Source organism: Embiotoca jacksoni, unplaced genomic scaffold, assembly GCF_022577435.1.
Source record: "Embiotoca jacksoni isolate LCO1_2020_lvr unplaced genomic scaffold, fEmbJac1.0.p SCAF_7, whole genome shotgun sequence".
NCBI lineage: Eukaryota > Metazoa > Chordata > Actinopteri > Embiotocidae > Embiotoca > Embiotoca jacksoni.
In genome coordinates this window covers 19,700,473-19,716,024 of record NW_027185425.1, presented here as the reverse complement: position 1 = coordinate 19,716,024, position 15,552 = coordinate 19,700,473, and the positions used below count along the sequence as shown (strand labels likewise).

At 39.7% G+C, this 15,552-nt stretch overlaps 1 protein-coding gene across 4 annotated transcripts in view; it reads left to right on the top strand.

The window, feature by feature from the left end:
* Window positions 1–15,552, top strand: part of thrb (thyroid hormone receptor beta) — a 117,223-nt gene that overhangs the window by 36,078 nt on the left and 65,593 nt on the right. Inside the window, exon 2 of one of the 4 annotated variants that reach the window (XM_069176396.1) lies at window positions 10,705–10,835. The exons of the other annotated variants lie outside the window; for them this stretch is intronic. The gene's annotated coding sequence lies outside the window, so the exon portion shown is untranslated. The remainder of the gene's footprint in view (window positions 1–10,704; window positions 10,836–15,552) is intronic. 4 annotated transcript variants of the gene reach the window in all.

The window sequence follows — 15,552 nt, the reverse complement described above, 5'->3', positions numbered from 1 at the left end:
TGTGTGTTTTCATAATAGTTGATCCTGTTTGTGAGGAGGCCATGAAACTGCAGATGGTGAAACAAAGCATGCCTCGGGTGTCTTTATTGCATCTATACTGCGGTTTCCTGCAGCTAAAACTCAGTGACAAATCTGACAAAGTGCTGCTTTATCAGAACATTAAATCATTTGGATGAGTCAACCGATAGACCGGCACTATTGGAAAATAAACAGAAGAACTAACAAATGCTTGCATAACTACACAACATAATAATCGATGCTGTAGTTATTATACGTATCCCATGAATATTGCTACAGAATTTTTGAATCAAAAGAATTGCAAACTTGATACGTTATTGCATTTGATTGCTGCTGTCAATCAATCAATTAATTTCATTTCTATAGCACCTTTAAAAAAAAAAAAATGTATGTCATTCAAATTGCTTTGAAAATGATTTACAAAAAAGCACTCCAGAACAACCAGAACCCACCAAAAAAGTAATTGAATAAGTAGTGGTGGGCATTTCAAGGTAAAATACAATTTAATATTCCCTTGGAATGATTCAACTATTACTCGACTATTAATTCCACCTTCACACTCACAAAAAGAGACTAACTCGTGCCATTAACAGTGAAATATTAATAAAGTGAAATAAAAGAGAATATGTAACATTTAACCATAATACATTATTAAACAAGATAATGAGATAGAAGTAAAGCTACTAAAACCATACAATTTCTAAATATATGTATATAAAGACTTTATACTGGCCTTTGGTCTTCGTCGGAACTCATGCAGAAGAATTTTGATTAAGTTCTATGTTGTTTTCTTCAGTAGGCGAGGAAAGTCAGTGTTACCATAAAGTCTTGCCTGCAAATTTTAAAAGTGGGCGTTAGTTTATGTCTCTCAAAGAAAGAAATGCATTCATTTTGTAGATGTTCTTGAAATGCTGTTTTGCGATACCTTACATGTGAGCTTTAAAATGGAAATTAGTAAAAAATTAGTCTCAGATTTCTCGCTCCCTGGGTTGGGTTGAGTCCTTGTGTATTTAGTTTGGAAGTTAGTCTCTCTCGTTGAACCTTAAAATCAATGACAGCACATCGGTTTTATCCCGATTGGTTAAAAGATTTACAATATCCAAGCCTTTATATCTAAAATACCGTTAACAAGTGTGTCAATTCGCTCGGTGTCATCAGGAGACACAGGAACATAGAGCTGAGTGTCATCAGGAAAACTGTAGAACGAGAAGCTGTGCCTCCTCATAAACACTGGCCCAAGGGTAGCATGTACTAATTACAGAGTAACGGTCCTAAAACTGATCCCTGTGGTGCCTCACAGGTAACTTCATATTGTTTGGAGGAGTGGTCATCTACAGATACCAAATAATTTCTTTCACAAAGAGATGAAGAAAACCAGAAGTGAAAGCTTGTTTCTGTCACGATTTGTCCTGACATGGTTTTCTGTTTTTATCAGAGCTGCTGCTTATGTCTTTTAAAATATGATTGAAACAATTTTAGTTTGGTGTTAGAGTTTCCATGCCTCCAAAATCCAGCTCACTCAGTTCATAATACTGAAATTGCAATGGTTTGCATCAGTGGGTCACAGACTGAGTCACCATTGTGTTACCTTATTTTGCGATAGTGACTTAACAGGCATTTATTTCAATGGAAATCCTCAAATTTATTAGTTGAATCAAACAATGAATTAATAAATGAGACAATAAAAACTGAAAGTCACTCATGTTTTGAGACTGGTTTCCATGACTTGAGGAAGAGAGGAGGAGGTAGCATGATGCATTAGAAAGTTGTGGAATAAGTTCCTCTGTTTCCAGGACCTTAATTAGGCCTCAATTTAATCACTACAGTTTTTTCATCTCAGTCTTCTTTTAAACTGATAAATCGTTTGTGTTTTCATTCTTTCCTGTGAAATGCAAAATCAATTTCCAGGAAAACAGATGGAAACACCAATCGACAAGGTTGAATGTGAATCACTGCTGACAGCTGATTCGCAAGAAAAGATCAGTCCTGGTCAACTTGCCTCCACCAACAAACTTGCTTTACTTTCCTCGGCCACTTAGTTGCACTTTAGTGGAACTGAATGGACCCAATAAGCTGATGTTGATGGTGTGAGTGTGAGTGATTCCCTTCGGTGGGAGTTAGGGGAAAATGGTGAATTACTGGATGCAGAAATGTGACCTGGCACTAATGGATGTAGAATGAGATAATCAAGAGGCTGACAACAGGAATATTTGTCAGAGCAGCAGTGAGGAGCTTTATGCTTTAGCTTTAGACTTTCTAAACACACCCATTACTCCTGACTATATAAGCCCAGTTCTTACGCAGGGACTTACAATTTTATGTTCCTTCAGGGTGCACGATTGTATCCCAACACAAAGGGCCTCTTCTAGACTCACAGCTGTGCATCAGGCTTCAGCTGGACTCAATGCCCTAGTTTGGCTGACTATTGACACACACACACACACACACACACTCGACCACAGTCAGCAAAGGGCACTCAAAGAATGAGACAGAGCACTCAGGGTGACGGGACATGGTATGGTGTGTGGTATTCTACCACTGAGTTTTCACACCGTCCAAAGAGACCCCTGACCATCCTATTTCATCTTACTTTGTATTAGTTGTTGTTTTGTGGCCTAGATTCTCCAAACTGGGCGCTGTGGTTAAAAGTAGCATTTTGTACAGTATGTGGGATTCTGACAGCACTCAAAGATTTATTTTTTCAGTGTCGTCTTGCCAGAGTGATTGCACCGAGTTCAGCCATCTGCAATCACTTCCAGGGGGATGTGGGTATCAGAACAAAATAGGATTATCCTAAAGTAATAAAATCACTTTGGTTTGACTGCTGCTAACTTGTTCCAGAATCCAAAGGAAATTCATGCAGACCCTCTGCCAAGAATAGTCCTAGAAGGCAGGTCTTGATGTTGTTGTGAAAGTATTTGCACTGTTTTGTAATTTAATCATCATCATGTCATTATAATGTGTATTTTTCACCAGAAAACAGGGATCTAGTCAGACATCACACCTGATAACCCTTAATACTGTCAAGGTGATTACGCAAGATTCTTTACACATTGATCAGCCAGTGAGAAATGGGTGGCCACTCTCTAACCTGTACGAGATTGTTGCATCACCCAACCATCAATTGAAGTGACTGTATTCTACAATTACTGTAACTTTCCAACACCAATGATACAACAATATCTGCACATGTGCCTCTTGTGCACAATTCCATGCAATATTTCACCTGATGTAAGACTTTCTGACCTTCATCTAGGCATGCATGTATTTGGGAAGACAAACCAATTGCAGCACCCAGTTTTAACTCAAACTGGTCGTTGTTGTCATAAACAAAAAAAGTCCAAAGGTTTGCTAATTCCATTGGCTTCTTTCCAGACTTGTTCCAAGACTAATTCCAGATTCTTGCCCAAACTAAGAAGTAAACATATTTGATCAAGCCCAGTAAACAGGCTGTTAACTGGTTTATTCTCAGGAGTCTGCACAGATCGAACTGTTGGCAGAATTGTTTGGCTCTTGTTGGACAAGTACAGTTAGCTGCTGTCTCTCACTTAACCATCCTAGCTAACACTGCCTAAAGCTAATGCCATTAACTAACCAAAGAAAAAAAAATGATCAGTATGAATAGTCACTGCCGGACTGATGCTGTTTATTGATAAAGTGTGACAGTGAAACCGGATGCAACCCCTTTCACGTTTTGTGTTTACAGAAGAGCTAATGCGAGACAGGACGCCTTCTTTTTTCCTCTGACTGGCCTGTAAAGAAAAATCTGTGATGATGCACAGCACTTTAGTGCTCCTCAGGCTGCCTAGAATGTTTCTTTCAACACACTTGGTTCACGGGATGGATAAAAGGTTGCACAAGCAGAGCGTAAAGCACTTTGAAACCATTAAGAACAATCAGAGAAAAGTACCTTTTAACTGACAGAAGAGTGTAAAGTGTGAGTCCTCGCTCTTGTGGTTACGCTGTGCGTTCACATTCACTTTGAATTTTGGGTGTCTAATGAGTAGCAGCACCAATTTGACTTAAAATGTGTCCCAATGCGGTACGACTGCTGGTGTCAATATTATAGATTATAGATGACAGCACTTTGAGAGCAAATAAAAGTCACTTATAGTCTGCATGTATCTTGATCTTATTTTATATCACATACCTGTAGTATGTGGACCAGATGTACTTTGCTTTTTTTGTTGCTCTCAAATTATAATTGAAGATCTGCATCACGTGAGGAAAACTGATTTGGGAAACTTCAACTCTTCACTGTTTTCCTGCTTTAGTTTGTTTTTGAAGAGAAGTTGCAGATTTACATTCAAGTAAAATAGCAGTTGAAAAGCCTCAGTCACCCCGAACTCCCTCAACCTGTCTGTTGATGCCAAGAGTTGCCTCAAAAACAAAAGCAGCGTAAAAACAAAAAGCAGAATGAGGCTACAGTACTTGAGGGTGGGAGGTTGAGGGGGGTGGGAAGTTAGGGGGAAGGGAGGGAGACACATGCCGCCTGCCAAAATATGTGTGTTGCTTGAAAACTGGATTGCTTTCAAGCAGAGAAAGAAGGGGTATGAGGAAGAGATAGAGAGGCCGAAGGAATGAAGGAAATACAGGGTGAATGAGACAGAGAGACATATTGTGAAAGTATTTTCCAAACGCTGGAATCCCAGAGGCTACGACGTCACAATCAAACCAAGTATGCTGTCAGCCTGCAGGCGAGAGGGGGGAAAGAAAGTGTTTGTTGTCACTCTATTTAAATGAAGCAGTGGACAGAGAGGGAGAGGAAGCTTTCCAATGACACGTTAGAGCTCGTTGATTTCAACATGTGTCATTTCTAGTTTGGTTTCATGGTTTTAATGTGGGGCTGTGTGTTCTGGCACCATCTTCACAGTCTCGTTCTCTTTTTCTGTTTTCTCTGTGGTTGCTCAATGAACTTGTTGTGAATGTGAGGTGATTTTTGCTCAGGCTCTATTTTTTTTTTCTTTTGCCACAGAACCAACAATCAAGTTATCCTGCATCCTTGGTCACAAGGCAAAGCTCCAAAAATTAGATACATGTGAACCTCAAACATAAATTACAAACATAGTTAGTGAAAATTACAACCTACTCTAATCTGTGATTACAAACATAACGCAACAGCTGAATACAAGACACCTGTGGTCATTAAACATGAGCAGAATGTGAAGTGGTAACGTTGCTTCAATCCAACAGCCACTTAGCGCTGCTTGTAGATCCACTGACCATAAAATATTTTCATTGGCCAATAAACTCCTTCACTTGAACATTTTTCATTTTGCTCCAAAATATCTTTGTGTGCTCCTAAATATTGATCATTCAGAGGACATGCACTCCTTTGCAAAAAATGTTCACTTAAAACCCTGCAAGTGGAGTCGGGCTGGAAGGATGCAGGATAGCCACAGGTGGGAGCCAGAGAAAAGGAAGGATTACTCATTAAGGTCTCCAAACAGGGTTGGCTGTTGCTTTACTTTACTGACATATGTGTTCAAAATGGACTTCAATTTAATAGTGAATGATAGATGATGGGCCTGCGTGGGGAATATAGACTTATAGAAATATAATACAGTATTTGAAGGTATTTTTGCAGTTATGTTATAAATAACGATACAAAACTACTATTCAACAATATCTTTTTGGCCACAAGTCACATAAGTCACACAGTTATTTGTAAAGTTGATCAGTTATATAATGTTTCATGAGTATATACCAAAATAAAACAGTGGCACGATGTTTGATTCGTGATTTGGATTGTCAAAAAGTAGCTCCTCCCTGTAGACTCCTCCAGCGTGCCATCGCTGCCTTCCTCCATGGTTGTTCTGTTCGTAAGCACACGAGAACACGTCATCACACAACTATATCATCAATGCCAATCCATGAATGCCAATTCGTTCGTTCGTTCGTTCGTGTGGGTGGGGGTGGTTAGCATTGTCGCCTCACAGCAAAAAGGTTCCGGTCCTGGATGTCTACCAGAAATGATCTCAAAGAACAGTGAAATTTGGTTCTAATTATAGGAAACCTGTGAATCCACCTTTATAATATCTTTAATATCTTAAGAAATACCTCTTTGAATGGACTGTTGTCAACTTGTACAAACCAGCTTTCATGGTCCCCTGAGGAGGAATTCTAGAGACTGGTGATCCTCAATAGTCAATAATTTGTATTTCCATTGCTTTATTTGAATAAAGTCAATATTATAATCAGTCAATGTAACCTTTCAACAATTGTTTGGGATTAGTCGTCTGAATGTCCAATTTCACTCACAACACAATTTTTCTTTCCAGGAAACAACTTTGAAGAAAGACCAGAACATTATTAGGACATCAAAATGCAATATTCTGTCTTGTTTTAAGATTGACATGCAAATCACATCAGCATAAAATGTTATATTACCATTTGATTTTAAGTATTTTTGGCTCAGAATAGATATGATCCACTGTTCAATGATTAGCAGTACTCAGTATTGATCCCGAGGACTTTGCCCAAAGTACTGCCCAAAGTACCAAAAATATTAGGAAGCAGAGTACCAATGTACCAAAACAATTCTGTAATCATTCTATATTTACATTTTGATCAGACAGATTCAGATTAAAATCCGATTTTTTTTTTTTCCTATTTAAGTTATTGTGTGACAATATCCCATTGTACTGTCATATGTGAAGATGACACACAGCGATGAAGGTGATGGTGATGAAAGCTTTGGCTTCTTTCTTTTTCTGTAGACATGTTTCAAAAGTGCCGCAGCAGGAAATGCTTTGCACATGTATCAACATCAGTCATCCAGTTATTGTAGCTGTCTGTTGCAGCGTGGCAGAGCCTGTTGCTGCCTCGACTGGATTATGGGATTTTTCACAGTAACCTTCTCTTTAACCTTTAATTGCAATGGGAGTGAGGCTTTTTATTTGACATGTATGCTGCTGTATGGTGCATGTTTCAGTTTAACTCTGCTTTAAGTGCCAACAGTGCATGTCTTTCTGTCTGTCTCTAAATTTTGTAGACTGGAGATACAAAGAAATATTTCTTGTCTTTCACTAAACGCACCAAGTCTTTATTTCTGTTATTTTTAATGATGCTTAAAGGCTCTAAAATGGTAATAATGGAGTTGATGATGAAGAAGAATGAAGTAATAATAATGAAGTTTGTAACATTGACAGATAGATGCATACTGTTTACTGTAGTTTGCCTGATGTCGAACGCTCAGGAGTTGCGCAGCTGTTGTTACCAGATGTGGATTAAACTGTGACCTTAGCCGAGTGCTTCACTTTTTAAAGTTGCTTGCATAATACATGACACACACACACACACACACACATACATATTTTTTTTGTCAAGAGTGGAGTTGTCTAACTCCTGAACTGATATTAAATCTATTATTTATTATTATTAGTAAATTATTATTATTTTCCAGGTTGTAGCTGCAGGTTGTGACCATTCAGTTATTATGCCACTCAGAAATGTTTTTATCTTCTCAACAATCAGATTTTACCTTGGAAATGTAGTGACTTTTAAAAGCTGAGGAAGAAACAGAAACAGTTTATTACATGATGATTTGAAACTTGAAGCTACTCGCAATTTGAAAGTGTGTAACATTTTGAAAGTTGACAGTTCACACCAAAGCAACTAGACGAGACAGTGTCTCCATGTCTCCACAGCAACAACTCTCTGCACTTCTTTTTTAGCTGCTGGTGTTTCGGGCCTTTTCAGTGACTCATGGATGATTCAACAGATCATCCAAGGGGGCTTGAATTTATGCCGTGAACTTGGGACAGGAGATCTCCCCTGTTTTGTCAAATTTTCCCATTTTTATCAGAGCAGTTCTGTTCTTTAGAGGATTTGGTGTCTCCTCTAATAAATAGAAGGAAAAAAAAGTAATCGTGGAAACAAGTGAAAACTTTTCTGGCTCATGCGCTCGCTTAGCAAACAGGATTTTGCTAATTTGTGTGTTTTGTGAGGTAGGACATGAATTCAGCGTGTTTGTTAGGCCTTATCCTAAAAGCCTAACAAACACGCTGAATTCACACAACGTGTCTTGGTGTGAAATGTTGAATTGAAAAAAAATCCTTTTGTGTGCCAAGAAACCTCCATAGGGTACCCAATAAATTTTTTTACCGTTATGAAATGAATAAAATCCCTTTTTTCTGGAATGACGCTTTGGTTTGAGGCTGTTCGTATCCATCTCAAGAAACAAATACCGTATCTAACCAAGTCCACCGCCTGCTGAGAACAAAGACAATTTAGACGTTTTTCTTCCATTTCTTCTTCCCGTGTTATACATGTATGCACTTGTGCAACTTTCTTCTAAAGAGGATCTGTGTAGCTTTTCAAAGACGATACAATGATCCATCTGCATGAGCTTCAAATCATTCTGCACCTGAGGGAGGTAATCCTGTATATTGACAGAGGTGCTGTCTCCCTGGCTGTGTTCTCTTTGCTTTACATTTGTGGTGCTTAATTTCTGGTATTTTTCATTAAATTAACTGTAGATTAAATATTTGTGTTATTTCCATGAAATAAAATGCTTCCAGTCAGCAGAGCTCCACAGTGATGTGGGAGGTTTGGTCTCGTCGGTCTTCAGCTGCCTGCTGCAATTTTGTTTTGATTTATTTTGTAACTAATAACTGTAACCCACTTCTGGTCAATGAATTCAAATCAAAACAAATTAAGCAAACCTTTTTATCTGCTGTTCATGAGCCAAAAAATATGCTCCCAATACATAACCTATTTCTCTTTAAGAAAACTATTGACTTTATGATGCAAACTTTATATTTTGAGGTGATAATCAGAGGCAATTTATGTCATGTGCACTCTGTTTCCATCATGACTGGCTGCTTTAGCTGTAAATAGCACTCAGAAGAACAAAATGATGTGAAATTAATGACTTTCTGGTTCTTTTGGTTTAACATCACTGTATATACAGTAAAGTCCATTTGTGGACAAAGATGAAACCACTGGCTGCTTGCTTGAAATTGTATTTCTGAATGAAGCTGAATGAAGAAATGGTGCGTGGACTGTTTTCAGCAGCGGATTAATCTACATTTAGTGCTGTTGTGAGCATTTGGAAAGGCACTGTGATGTATAAGTCAGAAACTAGAAGGTGTGTGTTTATTGAAATGAAGGAACATGTCAGTCAGTGTAACAGTGTGGCTCAATGATGGTATTTTAACAGGGCAGATCTACGGCACAGAGGAATGAAATATATTAAGGTTTGAATACACTTACAAAACTTGTTTGTAGGATACATTCATTGTTGGTTTCTGTTGAAATATAAAATAACACCAGACCACTTCCTGTTGTTTGGACCGAAGACCATGAAATGACAACTATTTTGTTTCAAGTTATTTTTAAGTAAATTAATAAGATTTATTTTTTAGTTCAGATCTTCTAAAGTGGTGTACCGAACCAAAAAAAATAAAAGGATCACATTCTTCGTTTCTCCGCAAAATTGTAATACAACTTTTCAGAAGGAAAGTCTGTTGACGGTTGGAGCGTTAAGAGCCTCAGGAGGCAGCACTGCTCAGTGAAACCTCCAGTAGACCTGACTTGGATAGTTCACTGTGAACCAAAGTGTGAAGCCAACGAGGCTGCCGAGGAAACTCATGTCTGTTTTTTTCCTGTTTAAAGCTGTTTACGTCCAAAGTGAATTATTATTGTTATTGTAAGAAAACATCAAATGTTGTTAGAATTAAAAATTTAATGATCAACCAAAAAGCATAACTCTTTGTCTTGAATCCCTCACGGTCCAATACAAAGCCAAATTTACTGCAGCTTATGACTGATGAAGATGCCAACAATCTCCACCTCCTCCACTTCTCTTCGATATGTTCATGATAGTGAAGAGAAAATGTGCGTTTGACGATTCATTTTCTGCATGTAAAATTAATTATAAGTCTGATTTAGTGGTTGGAAGTAGGGTTGTCATGATACAAAACTTTTTAACTTTTTTAAAACAGCCATTATAACAGAAGTGTATTTAACTTCATTAAACAGTACATTATTCTAATTTATTACTACTTTATTTAACTTTACTACAACACTACTTTGACAAGACTTCATACTGTTCATACTTCTTCTTCATTGGCCAAAGGTATTCCTAATGACAGATTGTTTACTAGCTTGGATTTCAGAGAGAGCGAAAGGGCTTACAGCAATGATGCCGCTGACTCACAAACACTGACTGACATGTGAAATGCATGTCAGTCAAAACTGAACTTTTTCCCAAGGTCGATTGTACAAAAAGTTTCATAAATCTAACTATCAAATTGCAATACTTTTAGAATTCTCAATAGTGCATTACATTGAATTATAAACCAGTTTGTGATAGTATCAAATCAGGAGATAAGCATAGCCACCCAGCCCTAATATAAACGACTGAACGGTAACATGTGGATAGTAACTGCTCCTAATGTTATGAGCTATCGCTACGTTGACCTAAACAGGCTATCATTGGCCTTTGTCAATGTTGTCCATCGAGCATTGCGCCAATAAAAGCAGCTCTTGCAGTTCACAAACAATGACGGTAACATTACTGGATGTGAACGTTGTGACTGATGGCATTCTTTTCCAACTATCTGTCTTAGTTTCCTTTTTTCCGAAATGCTCTCTGACACATTTGGGCTTGTGGTAGTTGAGAATTTCACCCTCATCATCTGGTTTAAATCTAAAATATCACGATTGCTGTCACATTTTCAGAATCTTGGTACCGACTTGGAACTGAAGTATCAGTTCTCTCGACATCCCTAGTTGGCAGACCAAAAGACGTCTGAGGGCCCCATTTTCATCAGCCTAGGTGCAGCACCGGCCCAGGTGTGCTGGGATCACAAGTAGGTGTGGCTAACTTGTTTGGTATTTTGGTGAACACAAGTAAAGGCCCAATCTGGAACAGCACGACGCAGTGGTGAAGTCAGAGGAATAGATCGTCAGATGGTGTGCCACAGCCGACTTCAATCATGGTCAATGTTGAGTTAAAAAATGAACTGCATCGGGACCTTTGAGTGTGTTAGATTTACTTTCTAATCATTAAATAAATGGCCTAAGCTTTCATGCATAAATTGCCTGCAACGTCAAGTCTTGGGAAGCTTCCTGCACACTGGAAATGTATTCATACTACACTCGAATGATTCCTCTTCAAACTACCTGCGGCTTTTATTTTCACGTCATCAGTTCTATCGGTGTCTGTTGTTTTACTCACCAGTAACAAAATGTCCCTCTCTGTAAAATGTACCACAAAAAAGCAGTGAGAAGAACAAGCAGCTTGTAAACGACCAGATTAACTGAAGCGCTCCATGTGGAGATAAAAGCCAGGTCATTCCAGATTGTGTCTAACAGGTACTGCTGGAGGCTTGGTGATCAAGGGGCCACTTGCAGTGCAAAGCAGTGAGGTTTTGTAGCTGGCACACTGACCACTAACACATCAAGCAGCCCAGAGAATCTAAGCTGTGATTAGTTTAGTTTGTATTGTTACAGCAGCTCTCTAAGCTGCTGTAGCGGGCTTGCTAACTGTGAGCTAGCAAATTAGCTTTAAGCAACCTTAAAGGCCAATCTGTGTCCTCTATTAGCCACTGTACCTGTGAGCCCCTCTGTGGACGTCTGTGGACGTCTGTGGACGTCTGTGCGTGCCAGAAAGGAAAACATTCGTGCAGCGTATGTATTTCTCTGTGTTTTTGCTGTACTCCACATCCTCCGTCCTGTTCTGTGAAGCAGCTGCACACACTGGTTCTTCTTTTTGACTTGTTCCAGCCAAACACAACAAACACAGCCGCTCCTCTTCGTGTTGCCAGGACTTCACCATCATGTTCTCAAGGGTTTATGTCAACTGTGTAGTGCGAGTCCGTAGCCTGTGAAGTGCAAAGTTCAGGCGGACAGGACATGGACACAGACACCAAACTAAAGCTTCTCTGGAGCACCGAACACAGTGCATAACATTTGGAAAGCTGTGATACTGTAACTTGAGCTTATTTGGACACTTAATGGCTGATAGCGATGATTTAATCACCATCGTTGGCATGCACTTCACCGTGGCTGCAGCAAGTGCAGCTGACATTACTTCTCATATTTCCAAGGACCTGCGTCACCCCCAGGTTACCCGTAATTCTATCTTCATAAAGAGGAAGGCTTGGCCAGTAACTGTGACAAAAATGAAAACAAAGACTTATCTCATCAACTAACGCTTTGTCGACTACTTGGGGGCAGCCCAACTTCAATGACCGTTATTTTACTGCAGAGTAAAAGCTTTTCATGACACAGCCATGTTCTCTGATCTCAGAATGTACCTCGTTATGCATAGTCTTAACTTTACTGATGAAAGTGATGTTGAAAACATAGACTGTATATGAAAGTGGAGCAGTCAGGTTACAGCTATCGGTGGGCAGAATGTCGTATCGTTAAATTTCCAATCAGATCGAGTCAGATCCACCACTTGCACCCCCCGCTCGACCAAATATGGTCCCTACCGGCTCCAAACCGCTCGGGACTAGTAAGATGGCGCCGGCCAAATTTCGAGCTCGAGGCTTTATTACGGCTGGGTGACATCACTGTTGGTTGCCACAAAAACTGTGAAAATGAGAACCAAGTTGTAATATACTGGAATTATCCAGCAATATGTGTTCACAAGAGAGCAGGGGTGTGTTGTAGCAGCAGGAACTGAGCTTGTTCCCAATGCAGCCGTGGGGAAAGTTTGGTGTGCAGATCAGGGTCAGGGAAGTCAATCTTCTAGAGCTTTGTGGCCCCAGCTGTGGTATGGAGATGAGTGTACACAGGAAAAAGCTGATCAGGAGCCAAATCTTTATGGATTTCAAGGAAGTCACAATCCGGTGTAGCCCAGCGTGACGTCACTGTGCTTACTGACTCATATGTAAAGTGAATGTCTGGATGCTGGAGGTCTGACTGTCTGGATGTATGTGGGGCATTCTGGCCATTCCCTGTGTCCCACATGCATAATGTTGTGTAATGGGTTTTAGCTGAATCTGCGTGTGTGTGTGTGTGTGTGTGTGTGTGTGTGTGTGTGTGTGTGTGTGTGTGTGTGTGTGTGTGTGTGTGTGTTTCCTAAAATCTGGCAACGTTCCTAGCAAACGAGGGTTGCGCCAGTGTGGTATCCAGGTTTCTGCCCCAGAGAAATGGAAGCCGACCAATCAAAGGAGGGGTTTTGAAGAAAATCCTATGGTGCCCATTACTGACCTATTTGCAGTTATGCAGCCTTTGACACTCTTTGCAAGCTCTGTGACTATCAGAGCAGCCTTATTAGGAAGACACGTGGATTTGGAACGAGTCTGACCAACACTTGACGTTTGATTATTGAATTACATTTAGAGGTTTTTGTTTATCATTTCAGCAGAATCTTCTGTTCATGAGTTTCTCATTAAAATTTGACTTCTTTTTTCCCTCTTTTTCTTTGTTTTCATGAGTGTCTCTCTGATTTTAATGCCTGGAATGCTGCAGCAAACAGCTTCCTGCATGTCTGCCAAGAAACATCAAATTCATGCAGTGCTTTGCCATGGCACTGGAAGCTTGCCACCCATCTCGCTTCCATCCTTCTCTTCCCTCCCTTCCCAGCGTTGCCTGCCAGTCTGTCTGGGAACAGGGTTTTTAGCAGAAACTGGGCAGCGCTGCAAAACCAGTGGGAGGAAAAGGCTCTTCGACCCAGCCTGTACTGGTTCATAACTGTCTGAATGCAGATCCTGAGTCTGTAAATCACTTATTATACAGAACCTCAATGGAGGGACCCGGAGACTTTAACTATAAAGACTAATTGGCAAAACATTTCCTGAAAGTATGTAGAAGATTTTCTAACAAAGGCAAGTTTTTACTATGTTCTATGTAAAGGCTCTACTTTGTGGTACAGTACATAGTGAGGCGTTCACAGTTCCTTCACAGCAGTTTTAATGTGTCTATGTGCAGTTTTATTGCATTTGTTAGTGTCTTGTAAAAGAATAATTTTGTCTCAGATGAATGGATAAACTTGGTTCTTGAAGATAATGTTCAAGTATTTACTGTCCTTGAAATGTAGATCAGCAGATATCTGGGTTGGTGTAAATGAAGGTCAGCAGTTTGGTTCCAAAGGTTGTTCTTAAAATGAGTGTTGTTGTTGTTGTTGTTGTTGTTGTTGTTGTTGTGTGCAGCCTGAAAATCTGGCCTCCCCAGGCAGCTGAGTAGTTTGTTCCTTTGAAGTCACACAAACAGCTACATAATGGTGCTGAATTACACGATGGCTTTCCAGTTTTGTTTTCAGAAGACTGCCATGTTATTGCCAGAAAACACTATTATTGCTCCAATTGTCTGCGATGCACATTGTGCTTCCAGTCATTGTGTTTACATACTGATCTGAATAATATACAATGCTTCACTTAAAGTCTTGTGTGGGGTAAGTCATTGAAAAACATCTGCAATTCATGAATAAAGTAATCCTGTACACAGACTGCTGAGTGTGCAGTCCATCTCTCTGTGACACCATATCTCATGAATTGCTCTTTAAATCACTGAGGCAGCAGTTGTCTGCACACAACTCTAAGTTTAATGTGATTGTAAACAGGCTTGCAGCAGAATTTTTACCATTTAGCAAAGAAAAGACACTTTAGCTTCTGGCCTTTGGTTGTGTTTATTCGCAGACTGCTGACTGAGAGCCAGAGGTGTTCACATTGTTAGCACGGCAAGACAGCAACATGATTGTCTTTAGTGAATAAAAATTACTGAAGACTAAAATGATCAATCCCGTGTTTCCCCGACTGTTGTCTCGTCTGGGCGAGAGAAAGAAAACACTCCGTTATTGACTGAGTTCCTGTCCACTCCTTTCATTTCAGCTCAATGTGAGAGTCACTAATGCATTTTTCTATCACTGAAGGTTGCGCTAATTTCTGTCCTGTTTCTCTGCTTTCCTGAGCTGTTTCATGACGGGCAGAGCTATGCCTTGCTCACTCAGATACGCAGAGCAGATACAGGAAACAAGGCAACTAGTCCGTATGTGACTGTAAAAAAAAAAAAAGGCAATAAAAGCTCAAAATTAAGCTATCAATTGACAAACTTTGACAAACCAATCTGCTTGAAATCAGACCAAAATGTCAGCATCTTTTAAACGCACTCTACCTGTATCTACCGAAAATAGCGAGGATGCTAACGTTATCAGCTCTTCTGCTGATCAAGCCAGCAGCCCAACCCAGAGCTGCACCACCGACGAGCAGTCAGACTGGCTTCGATCCAACTTGGCTGTCAAAGAAATACTCTTGACTTTACAAAACTGATATTAGTAAGGATAGGTAATTAGAAAAAAAAAAAAAAAAAAAAAAAAAAAATTCCCCTCGGGGATTAATAAAGTATATACCTACCTACCTAATCAAATATAAAACCGTAGCGCCCGTTCCCCCAAGGCTGTCTGCCTAGAGAAACGCTGCCAGCTGATTTCATTGTACAACATCCACTTGTGGTGACTCATCCCACTATTTTCTGATCCTGTTCAGGCACTTGTGCACTTCATTAAGGGAAGATGATGGCACATTGAAGAAAAAACACATTCCTCTAATCTTAACCAAAGTGCTTGTGTTGATGAGA